Here is a 12,408-nt window from a genome sequence, read left to right as displayed (position 1 = left end):
GCCGTCGGGCTGTGGCGATCTGCCCACCAAAACACCCCGCCGGATGGCCATTTACTCCCCGCCACAGTAGCATGGCGGAAGGTACCGCAGCGGACGGAAAGACCGTCTGCCGCTTTCCCGCCGGTAGGCAATCGTCACGATTGCCTGCCAGGCAGAAAAGGCCCATAATATGGTGGCGGTGCCTTGGAGGCACCTCCATCCATAATATGATGATGGGGGTGGAATGCCTTTCCATGGCGGAGACATGCAGAGTTTTCTTTGGGTGCCTCTTGCCTGCCCCCTGGATGGTGGGGGAGTGGGGGGGCTGCACTTGGGGGTTACCCATGGTACCCTCCTATATTGGCATTCACAAGGTGGCAGGCACCGTGCGGTGCCTGTCACGTTGTGCATGCCAATGCCCGACATGCATTTTCAACATTGTGGTGGGTGCTGCTTGCAGCACCGCCGGCACAATGTTGAATATGCGGGATGCGACCGCCAGGGTGGCGGTCGCATCCTAATTGGCAGTACGGGACTGCCGCAGCACTGGCGGCCGGTCCCAGCACCGCTAGGGTGGCGGAAGGACTGAAGTCCGTCCGCCATCCCAATGGGGACCATAGTACGTGAAGACAGACAGACAGACAAGGCAGATAGACATACAAACTGTGGAGCAAGCATGCAGACTAACAGTCAAGCACAGTAGAGAGGACCTTATTCAGAGAGAAACACACAAGCACATAGACATACACCTGGACAGATAACTATGCATACATCCCTATGTATCCAGATAATGCCCTATGTAGCCAGTCAGGCAAAACCCTCTACAGCCAAGTACACGGCTAGCTAGCCAGACAACTACAGACAAGCAAAGAAGGGCAAGCGGGCAGACATGCAGTCAGTTCTGCATGGTCAAAAACTTGTAGGGAGCTTGACCTTTCTTTTTGTTGGAAGCCTGAGCTAAACTGGAAATGAATATTTGTTTTTTTACTTTTATTTTACAATTCTACAATTACCACCTGACATGCTGGAGCTGTAAGTAAAAATGCAATATTTTGGACAGTGTATTACAATTCATGCGTATGCTTCTGTATGCTTTGATAGCGTTAGACCTGTGAGCCTTAGCGTGGTCTTCCCCCTTTTCTTTCTTCTTCCTCCTCCATTTTTCGGATCTTGTTTTTATTGGCCTTGGGACTCTGTTTACGTGCTCACTCCTCGAAAGATAGTAATACTGTCTCATGCCCAATTGGCATATTTAATTTACTCATAAGTCCCTGGCAAAATGGCCCTATATTACATTCCAAGGCCAAGGCCTATAAATTAAATGCTACTTGTGGGACTGCGATACCAAGGAGTAGATGGATGGAGTGCTCGAGCAAATCAAACACTCACCCTAGTCAACTGATCTGGGTTTAATCCATCATCGTTCTTTAGCTCACTCCACCGCCCCAGTTCAGACATAGCCATATGCAAATCATTCTGACCCTGTGCCTCATGGGAACAGTCCAGCCCGAACTGCCAAGCCATGTCTTCCCTGGACCGGAAACAAGCATCCTGGGACCGGTTTCGGATTCATAATCCTCATCAGCCAGGCTATCTTGAATCCAGTGGTAGAGTGAGCAAGGGACCCACTTCCGGGCATACCCTGCAAACTCAGGGCGAACAAAGCGATAACAAAGGGGATGATGGAAAGGTATTGAAGAAGAATAGAGAAAGGTCAAAAATTATTGAGATATGAATGATCATAGTATGTTATTTCCAAGGTTGAGAAACAGCTCCTGAAGCAAGCAAAATATTAAAGAAATGGTTCAGGAGGCTACTTGAGCATAGAGCCATTTATTTCAATTGTCAAATGGGGAGTCAGAGGGGCAACTTTTGTTGAGGATTTCTGTCAGTTGAGAATCAGAAATAACATCAATTGCATTAAGGGCATCAGCGCTTTTCTCGTCCCTAAAATTGTGACGTAAATGATCAGGAGGGGAACAACGTCCATTTCAATTTGTGAACTGAAATTAGCAATATTTTTCCAAATCATCTTTTTGCTCAGATAGCTAAGCAGAGGCATCTACAATAAATTGTGTAGTAAATGTTTTTAATTGATGACTCCTCAAGCGCTCCGTCCATCATCCCCTTTGGCATTGCATTGTTCATCCGAAGTTGGCAAGGTAAGCCCAGACATGGATTTCTTGCTCACTTTGCCACTGGATTTAAGCTATCCTGGCTGATGACGGCTGAATAGCCAGAAACCAGTCCTAGGATGCTTGATTCCGGTCCAGGGAAGACATGGCTTGGAAGTTCGGGCTGGACTGTTCCAATGAGGCACAGGGTCAAGGCTGAAACTATGGTATGAGTTGAATATACTACAATAACTTGCATTACAACATGCAAGATATCTACAGAGGAAACGATGTACATTTCTCAGATGAGGAGAACAGAGTTTTGCTCTTGAATTTTAGACTCTGCGTCAGTACCTACTTGTAGGTACTTAAATCACCCACATAACACAACAGCTCTTTTTAGAGCTACCCTACCTCTAAGCAATCCAAATTCTTATTAAAAACTTTTTTCTTTCACTGTTTTACCCTATTGTGCGCTCAGGGTGCGCGTACCGGAGAGCGCACCTGGGAACGCACCCAGCGCTTACCCCGCAAATTAAAAAAAAAAAAAAAAGTTTTTTTGCCCTTAAGGCTCCTTCTAGGCCCCCCTCAGAAAACCTAGGGGGTCACGAGGTGTCTACCCTGCCCCCTTTTAATCATTCCCCCTTTTTTTTTTCAGCTCAGGTGTCTCGATTCTACCGATACACAAGATGGCGGATTCTCTGGACTGTTTAGAATGTTGACAGACATCCGACAACCAAACAGCTTTCCGCTCGCGCACTCCCAATGCGCGCCGAGTGCGCTCCCCAGTACGCGTACCAGTGAGCGCTTGTAGCGGGCCTATAGATATATATGTGTTTTTGAAGTTTTTAAGTAAGTAAGTAAGTAAGTAATCTTTATTTTAGCATAGTTACTTAAAACCATTGCAGTGTAAAAAATGATTTAAGAACAGAAAGGATAAAACTACAGTTTTAAAAGACTCAAGATTTTAAAATTTAAAAAGTTCACATTTCCTTATGACCGATGTGCATGTAGTTGGACTTAATGTTTGTAAGTTGCTCAGTGTCCACATGAGCTCATAAGGTCAGTGAAACAGTCAGCGAAGTTATATCAAGTCGGTTGGATTGGGGCAGTTATGGATTAAGTTTTTTGGCATCTTTTTCCCAACTGCCTTCAGGAATTTTACAAAGCTGCAGTTCAAGCCAGGGTCGTTAGGATGAAAACATGCAAGGACCGCCGCCCTTCTAGTGCGGATCCCTTGCCGATTGAAGTGACGTTTTAGCCAGCGTTTCCGTTCGACTCGTAGTTTTTCACAAGAGCATATCAAATGCAGCATGTCCTCCTGTGCCAAGCCGCATAGCCGACAGAGGGGGTCAGCTTTGATTTTGAGCCAGCGTGGGAGGTTTTGAGTACAAGGTAGCAGGCCCAACCTGTGCCTTAGAAAGCACATCTTGACACTTTTGGAATAACCCTCGGCCAGATAGCGCTGTTGTGCTTTAGTTGTGTACGAATTCAGAGTCAACCAGCCGTGTGTTCTCTTCGAGAGGGTTTCCTTATCTTGCAACCATGATTGTAATTTGATTGATTTTTTTACCAGTTTTTTTAAATTTGTATGACTTGTTGGAGTATTCCAAAGCTGTTCTAGACCTGTATTCGTCAGGCTGCCCGTGAGGTACTTAGCTGCTGGTGAGGAAGGATGCTGTTCTAACTCCTTCCACAGATGTTCATTCAGGGTTCCTTGTTTTGATTTCCTCACTTTGTCCCAGGCTATCACGTAGGCTCCCTGCCTTGCCAGGAGTTGTTGGTTGATGCCAAATTCAAGCCTGATTTGAGCGGGCGAGGTTTGCTTGGGTAGACTGAAAATAGTTCTGTAAGCTGCTGTTATAGTATTATCCAGGATCTTGGCATCCCTTCCTCTAAGTGCCTCACTCCCGTAAGTAATTGTTGGAAGAAGTTTAGCATGAATTACTTGCGTCAGGGGTAGCAGGGATGGGCCGGAGAGTTTGTGATTTAGCGCCTTCAACGAAATTGCTAACGAAAGACCTTTCCCTCGTATGCTTGATCTCTGAGCCGAGAACTGCCCACCGTTATCGATCTTCACTCCTAGGTATTTGTATGTTGGAGTTTCTTCGATTTTTGTCATGTTCCAATGCCATGATATTGGTTTCCTTTTTTTCCTGCTAATGGTCATTGTTTGGGTTTTCCCCAGATTTATTGTGAGATCGTTCTTGCTTGAGTACCTTTGTGTTGCGTCTAAAAGATGTTGAAGTCCTACCTTAGTGTGGCTTATTAAGACGATATCGTCTGCGTATAGTAGACAGGGTAGTTGGAGCCCTCCTAGTTTAGGGGCGTGGGAATTGCAGCCATTTAGTATTGGGACAAGGTCACCTAGGAATAGGTTAAAAAGCGTGGGGGCCAGGACACAGCCTTGCTTTAGGCCCTTGTTGGTCTGTATGGGCCTTGACAAGGCAGATCCATCCCCTATTTTTATCTGTACCCAGGTCTCTGTGTGCAGGTTGATGAGCAGATCCAGCAGGGGTCTCGAGATCCCCCAGTCGTTCAATTTCGACCACAAAAGCTTCCGATTCACGTTATCGAAAGCGGCCTTGTAGTCGATGAAGCAGAAATGGATGGGCATTTTGTTAGATTCTGCTTTGTCTATGAGCATACCCATGCTCAGGATGTTCGTCATCGTGCCTACTGACTTAGCGAAGCCTGTCTGGTTGGCAGGGATTAAGGATCTCTCTGTGGCCCAGGCTGTCAGCTCTTCAAGAAGGATACCTGCAAAGTATTTTGCCTCGTTGTCAATTAAAGCCACCAGTCGGTAGTTGTTTGGGGCAGCCTTATCTCCTGCCTTATAGATTGGGGAGATGATAGAGCCCCTCCAGGACCTTGGAATGATGTTGAATTGTCATATTTCCAGAAAGAGGGTTTCCAGGGCTGCTGCCCAGCTTGGCACATCTTGTTTGTAGAGAATAGGAGGTATGCCATTTGGCCCTGGCGCTCCTTCCTTTCTTCCTTTTTTGATTTGGCGCTGGATGGTGCTTTGTAAATTCGACAAGTTCACAATATCATTTGAAGTAAAGCATTCTGTGGGCCTTGTGTCAATAATTGATGTGAAATTTTTATAGATGTCAGGCTCGTAATTTTGGTTGTTCCCTTCAGTCTGACTAAAATGGGTGCCAAGGAAGCTAACCCAGATTTCCTCCGAGATGTTTGAGGAAACCCCGTGATGCGCAGGTCTTATGAATGCATTTATTGATTTCCAGAATCTTGCTCCATCGTTCCGTTTGATATCGGAATGAAGTCTCGCCCATAAATTATCCTCAGCTGATTTGTTTGCTTCCCATTTTAATTTTTTTAGTGTTGATTTTAGTTCTCGTAAATGATTTTGCTTTACGTTATCCATGGGTTTCCGTTGGAGTTCTCTCATTGTGCGGTAGATTAGAGCCTTTATGTCTTTAATTTTCCCTTGGTCTTCTCTAGAGAATTTGCAGAAACTTGCGTCCTCCAGTTGTGACTGAAACTTGGGTCTTGTAGCATACATAGACATGGTACTTGTAAAATGTTCCCATTTTGTTATTTCACTGTCCCCAGAGCGACTCTCGAAGTGCTGTTTTGCCCTTTCCACAAGCGTTCCATCCATTGCTGATGAATATTTGATTTTTTTAAAATTAATGGTTTGGATTGACTCTTTAGGCGCTTTTGATCGCTCAAAGTTCGGCTTTATGATCTTGATGATAATTTCTTGGGGACAGTGATCGCTTTCCCCGCTACAGCCAATCCGGTATGATGTTAAGAACTGAAAAAGGGGTAAAGATATAAAAGTATAGTCTAGAATACTGCTCGTTTTTGTTGAGTGAAAGGTTGCGACTGGGGGATTATCTCCAGAGGTCCTACCGCTGAGGGCCCTAGTGTTGAAGTTTTCCAGATCTTCTAGTGTCCTGATTCCTAGCTTGGTTTTTTTGGATAACTGAGAGGTTGCTTGAGTTGGGATGTCCCAAGTTGCGTTTTGTATTAGTTGTTCATCTTCCTGCGTCTCGCCCATGAGGTTAAGGTTAAAGTCCCCGGTAAGAACAACATTTGGTATGGATCTTTCCCTTATATGTGTCTCCATGAGGCTACAGAGGTCTTTAATTGCTTTCCCTTTCCTTCTTGGGTTGATGTAGGCGTTTATTAGAAGGAAATCGGTTTCAGTATTGCCTTGTTTGAGTGGCATGCGGATTTTTACAGCCAGTGCGGCTGTAGAGGATGGTCCCACTTCTGTTGCTGTCAATACACTTGTGACCAGGATATAGGTTACTAGGCCGCCTTTGGAATGCCCATATTTAGCCGTCCTACTTGCAGCTGCGTGAAAGCGTAAGTAGCCATGGAGGTTGGGGGGGTCTGCGAGCCATGTCTCTTGAAGTGCCACTATGTCAAATATCCTGATGTAATTCATAAAATCTGAGTCAGTTATTTTGGAAGCCAGGCCATTGATGTTCCATGAGCATATTTTTAATGAGCCGTATACGTCTTCCTTTGGCTTGTGGCCAATTTGTCATTCGTTGGTATTTAGAGTTCTGGCAATCCATCCTGAGTCGAACATTTGTGTGTGTTCATCTACAGTGGCTCCAGTGCTATTGATGTGTAGATCAATTTTGTTGCTCCCTGGTCCTACCGCTCCTCTGAGGACCGAGTTTTTTAGAGTATTCGTGATAGCTGGAGCTGCCGCTTTTTCCGCCGGGACAAGTATGTCAGGGTACCTTGGTTTGACATAAGGCTCTATTGTGATCCCCCAGCTTCCAAAGATGTCAGCCTCGGCGATTATTTTTTGTGAAACTGCCAGGGTTCTCCAGGTTGCTTTTGTTTTTTCTTTGCCTGTAGCCTCATCGACTACAAATTCAATGGATTCCAGGTCAGAGCTTTTTAATTCTGTCAAGGATGGAATGTGGGATAGTAGCCTAAAGATATTACCTCTATTGAGAGTGTCGTGTCTTCCTTGCGATGTATAGTCCGGGTTAAAACAGACAATGCCAGTTGAGTTTTTCCGTTCTCCCTCTGTTGCACTCTTTGTTGTTGGTTGGCTAGGTCCCATGAATTCTACTCGTCGTGTTGAAGTTGTTTCCAGTTGGCTGGCGGTGGGTGCAGTGACTCTTAGCCGTCGGCCGAGTAAAAGTTCATTTGGTACGAGCGGTTCAGCATATGATCGTTCGTCAGACCGTCCCTTAACCTCTACTAGTCGTGCTGCAGTGGTTTTGACATCATTTGAATTACTTGTAGTTATTCTTAGTTCTTGGGCAGAGAAGTGATCGTTCCTTAATACTGACCCGTCTAGATGGGGAATTTCACAAGGTCTAGAGATCTTGCACGTAGGGCCCGATGTCCCCATAATGGCCGAGTCTGCTTCTCTTCTTGTAGTCAGTACACCTTCCATAGTCATAGCTGGAGAGCATTCTAGCAGCTGATTGCCTGTCTCAACAATAGCCGATCCTCGATTGATCCCAAACTGTGTTCCCTTAGTGGGTCCATCATTTTTTATTTGCTGGCCTGCCGGGCTAGGCTGCATACTGCTTGTTTGTGCTTGTATCGCACAGGAGGCAGGGATTATGTTAGTAGTTTCATTGTATTGGAGACATAAGTTTTGTGTTCCTCTTCCGGGTTCTTTTTGATTGCAGATGCTATGTAGTTCTGGATTTGTTTTTGTTTTGCTATTACCCCCCAGCCCTTAAATTTGTTGTTTCTTCTTCCGTGTTATCAGGGAATTGAGGTTCTGAGTTTCCTGTATCGCTGGCCGCTGGACTTGATGGTTTTGTGGGTGTGGGGGCCCTTGGAATAGGGTTGCTTTGTCCCTTGCACCCCAGCGCTTCTTTGGTCGTTGGATGGGTTTTCCCCGCCACGACAGGGCTGGTGCAGGAGTTTCTTTGCCTGCACTTGGGTATTCTTCTAAGTTCTGTACACAAATCGCTCATTATTGTTGGAAGACTCGACAACTTGTCGATTATTGGGCCGCATCCGCAGCCTTCCTTATAAGACCCAGATGCCTGGTCCGACAATGGCGGTTTATTCTGAAGAAGCGTATTAAGCGTGCCCAGCTTCCCGTCAATGGCCACCACAAATACAGCCAATGTATCAAGTAGCGATAGTTGGATGTCCATTTTGTCAGATTGATAGTTGAGGGCATCTACCAGGAGTTGTGTTGTTTTGAGCAGGCTTTTCCACGCGTCTCCCTGGTTTGTATGATTCGAGGTATTGACCAGATTTTCCTCAGACGAGGGGCTTTTTTGGGCCAGCGCTGGAGTCCCCATATCCATTACTGGGTGATCCGGTGAGGCATCATTTATGATGATCGGTAAAGACATATTCATGCTTGTTTCAATGCTGCTTTTGTCTTGGGTGTATGCTGCAACGAGGTCTTCCCACTCTTCCTTACCCAGGTATGAGGATATTTCTATCACATCTAGGGGCGAGTTTGGTGACCTGTGTGTGTCTGCTGCATCCTTTCCTGGCCCCATCATGCTGTTGTGGTCAGTTGTACATTCGGTATATGTTAAGGTTAGATCCCTAAGAGTTAGGACATTCTCTTCCCAACACTCCTTTGTGTCTTTTCCACTTGCCCCGTTGTGGAATGTTAGGTCTTTGTTTGGTGCTTGGATTTTTGACGTACAGTTTGTAATGCGATGGGGAGGTTTGCCGGCATCGCTACCCTTGCCAGATGCCGTCCTCTCACGTAGTTTATTGCTGGCAGTTTTGCCGGGGTCTGTAAGGCATTTGGGTGACATATGTGCAGGCCGGCTTATGTTATTGTCGACTACTCTGTGCACTTGAATAAGATTTGGTTCTAAAACGATTTTCTTACCGGATTTTAGCCCTTGAGTTGTAGCAGCCATTGTGAAAATACCTTTCTCTCCCTGAGGGGTTGATGTCACTTGTAGTGTTTCTCTGGCTGTAGAGATAGGGCTTCTCTGGCTTTTGTCGTTGGTTGCTGAACCTGTATTGTGCACAGACACTAACTGGCAAGTCTGGGAAGGTTCAATAGGTTCCTGAAGGCCTGGAGATTCATTGGTGGTGGAGGGTGATGTGTCCCCCGTGTTTTTTAGGAAATGAAATTTTGTGAAAATTTTTGGTTGGAGCATTGCAAGGTTGGATTTTGTTTTTTTACTGCTCTTCTCTCTATTTGCCGGTTGTTCGCTGCTTGCACAGGTAAGATCAAGTTTGTCGGTTGCTATGTCAATTAATGAGCCTTCGCTCTGAGTTAATTGCCTGGATTTTCTTGTTTGATCTTCCCTTGCCCCCTCGCCTGCCCTCGGAGATCTTTTTTGTTTGTTTGACCGATTATTTGTCCCTCCTTTACTAGTGGGACATCCACGAACTCGCCCTGATCTCATCTCGCCTTGCCTTGCCTTGCCCTGTGACCTGCACTAACCCCACGCTAGCTCCTCAGCGTGCTCCCAAGCCCGTCTACCCCTCACAGGAAGGGCGGCTGCCGTCAGGGAGGGTGCGGAGCGATAGCGAGGAGTAAGATATTGTCCAAATCTTCGGTAGGTACAGGTAGGTACAGGTTCTGGCTAGGGCAGGGTCCGGGACCGCGCCGCAAACTCCACTTTAGGTAGTTCTATAGTTCTAGGCTGGCCTCCTATACTTCAGTGCTCTAGCCCTGGTCAGATCTGGCTCAGCCCCTTTCCTGCTGAGGTCTCAGGCCCCTATGGGAGGGCCGGGACAGCTGTAACGATGACTTGACCACCCCCTAGGCACCCTTGCTAGTTTCACTCACCATTGCGATGCTTGCTTTGCTGCTTACTGCCGCTTACTGCTTACTGCTTCACAGCTCACGTCTCTTTTGTGAGCCCGAGCTGCTCGTCCCAAGTGCAGCCGCCGCTTTTGTCTACCCTTTGCCTTTGCAGCTTTTTATGCTTTTGAGCGTGATGGTGTAGCTGCGGGTTGATGGAGGAGTGATGATAAAATGATGATGGAATGACAAAACTGTTCGTCCCGAAATGCTACTACTGCCTGATCAGATGCTGGCTCTCCAATGATTGCTCCACCCCCTGCAGGCAAGCAGGCAAGCCACTCGAGTGTCTCTGAAGGTCTGCAGAGTGTCTCTGTCTCTTTTGAACGAGGCCCTTGCCTCGCAGTGTTCCCCGCCGCCACCGGGCGGCTCCCGCTTGTCTCCCGGTGCAGCTGCGAGCGCCGAGAGCTCTGGCTCTGATTGCTGGCGGCCTCCCGCGGCCTCCCGCGCCCGTGCTCCCCCCGCGGGGGCAGGTTTCAGCAGAAAGCCGGTGTAGCCGGTGCGCTTTCCTCTCGCTCCTCGATGCACTGTGCTCTGCTGTGCTCCGCTCCGCACTCGGATCCGCTGCTCACTCGCAGAATGCTGCTGCTCCTTGCAGGCTTTAGATGCTGACAGTGCTGCTGTCAGTATCGTTGCCGGTGCGTGACTCGCCCGGCACTGGCTCTCCTCGGTCCCAGCCTCTCTTCTCTGCTCCAAGCCGAGCTCCTGTATGTCTGGCACTTTAAACGCTTCACAATGTGCTTATCAATGTGCTTTTGGGTACTTCAGGTACCACGGGCGCCTGCCCCGGCGCCGCCTCGCGTCTCCTCCTAGCAAGTTTGTGTTCGGCCCGTCGAGGCTTCAGGGCACTATGGGCACTATGGGCGTTATGGGCACTATGGGCACTGTGTAGCGCTACGGCGCTAAGGCACGGCACTTCAACCACCGATGTTTCAGTCGCTTCAGTTTCAGGCACTCCCACTCCCGCTTCTGCTTCTGCCTCTGCCTCAGCTTCTGCTTCTCTGGTGCAGAGCAGAACCGAGCGGGGCGGCGCGGTGCGAAGTGCCTCAATGCCTCGGGTCAGATCAGACCACGAATGCTCTCGAACGCTCTCGGCCCGGCCCGTGCCCGTGCCCAGCACCCACTTCTGCTTCTCCAGTGCGGTGCGGTGCGGTGCGGCGCAACGTGTCTCTGAGCCTTTTGGGATGCTTCGGAATGCTTTTGATACCACAGCACGCCGGTTACAGCTCCGGCTCCCTCTACGACACCCGCTCTCGGTCGACAACAGCTCAACAGCTCAACAGCGCCTCCTCAGCTTCCTCACTGTTTTTGAAGTTAATTTTCATAAAACCCACTTGAGCAATTTTCACCAAACATAGCAAAGGCACATCTGCGTACCAGTCTCTACTTTTTTACCAAGTTTGGTGTAATTCCGTTCAGCGGTTCGGGCTGTAGACTTGTCAGACCGTCCTATGGAAATTAACATGGGGAAAACACGTTTTGGGACCCCCCTTTTTTCTCAGCCCCCACTTCACGAATCCACATGAAACTTTCAGGGAAGGAGCGGAGCGGAGCTGGCCAAAAGTTTGGAAAATTACACGCAAATTCCTCAACCGGCGCCAAAGATATTCCCAATAGAATGTTGCAGATTTCCTATGGTGGCTAGGTCCTAACTATAACTACCTACTGGCGACCGCCAGTTCGATATATATATACATATATATATATTTATATATATATATATATATATATATACGCATATTTTACAAAGACACTTCAAATCCCTTAATACAAAGTGATGTTGACAAAAAGCTAGGTCTTGCTCATAGTCACTTATGACATTTGACAACTTGATAGTACTGTTACCGAAGTGAATGTGCCTTTCATTCCCTAAAGGAAAGCTAAACTACTTAAAGTGCTCCTAAGGTGCACATAGTGAACTAAGGGCCAAATGTACGACCATTTGAAATTGTGATAAGCAAATTGCGCTCAATTGTGAGTTGCAATTGCGAGTCGCAATTTCAAATGTACAACAGTGTCTCGCACACTGATTGCGATTTCCAATGGTGTAGCAAAATGCAAACCTCATCAATATTCATGAGGCACTCGCAATTTGCGATCTCATTGGGAATGGCTGGCCTTCCAGGATAGGGTGGCCTGCTAGGCTCAGCAGACCTCCATGTCTGGGATTGCTTTTAAATAAAGCAGTTTTTTTTTAAATGCAGGCCGTTTTCCTAAAAGGAAAATGGGATGCATTTAAAAAAAAATGTTTTTGTTTCATTCTTTTAAGGGCATGTAGTGGTCCCTGAGACCACTGCCTGGCCAGAAAATATATTTCCCCTGTATTTGCAAAGGGGAAGGGGGCCCCTTCCCCCTAGGGACCCCTTCCCATTTATGACTGCATTAGCACCCTCTTGGAGAGGGCGATAAATTGAGAGTGTTTTGCGCCCGCAATTGCAGGCGCAAAACAATCACATTTAGGGCTGCGAGTCGCAATTAGAAAAGGGTGCCCTTGAAACACCCCTCCCTAATTGGGAGAGACTAAACACTATTTTGCAATTCGCAATTTTTTGTGACTCGCAAAAAAGT

The sequence above is a fragment of the Lissotriton vulgaris genome, chromosome 3_1 (assembly GCF_964263255.1).
Source record: "Lissotriton vulgaris chromosome 3_1, aLisVul1.2, whole genome shotgun sequence".
Classification (NCBI taxonomy): Eukaryota; Metazoa; Chordata; class Amphibia; order Caudata; family Salamandridae; genus Lissotriton; species Lissotriton vulgaris.
The sequence above is the reverse complement of the archived record's forward strand: the minus strand, read 5'-3'. Positions refer to the sequence as shown.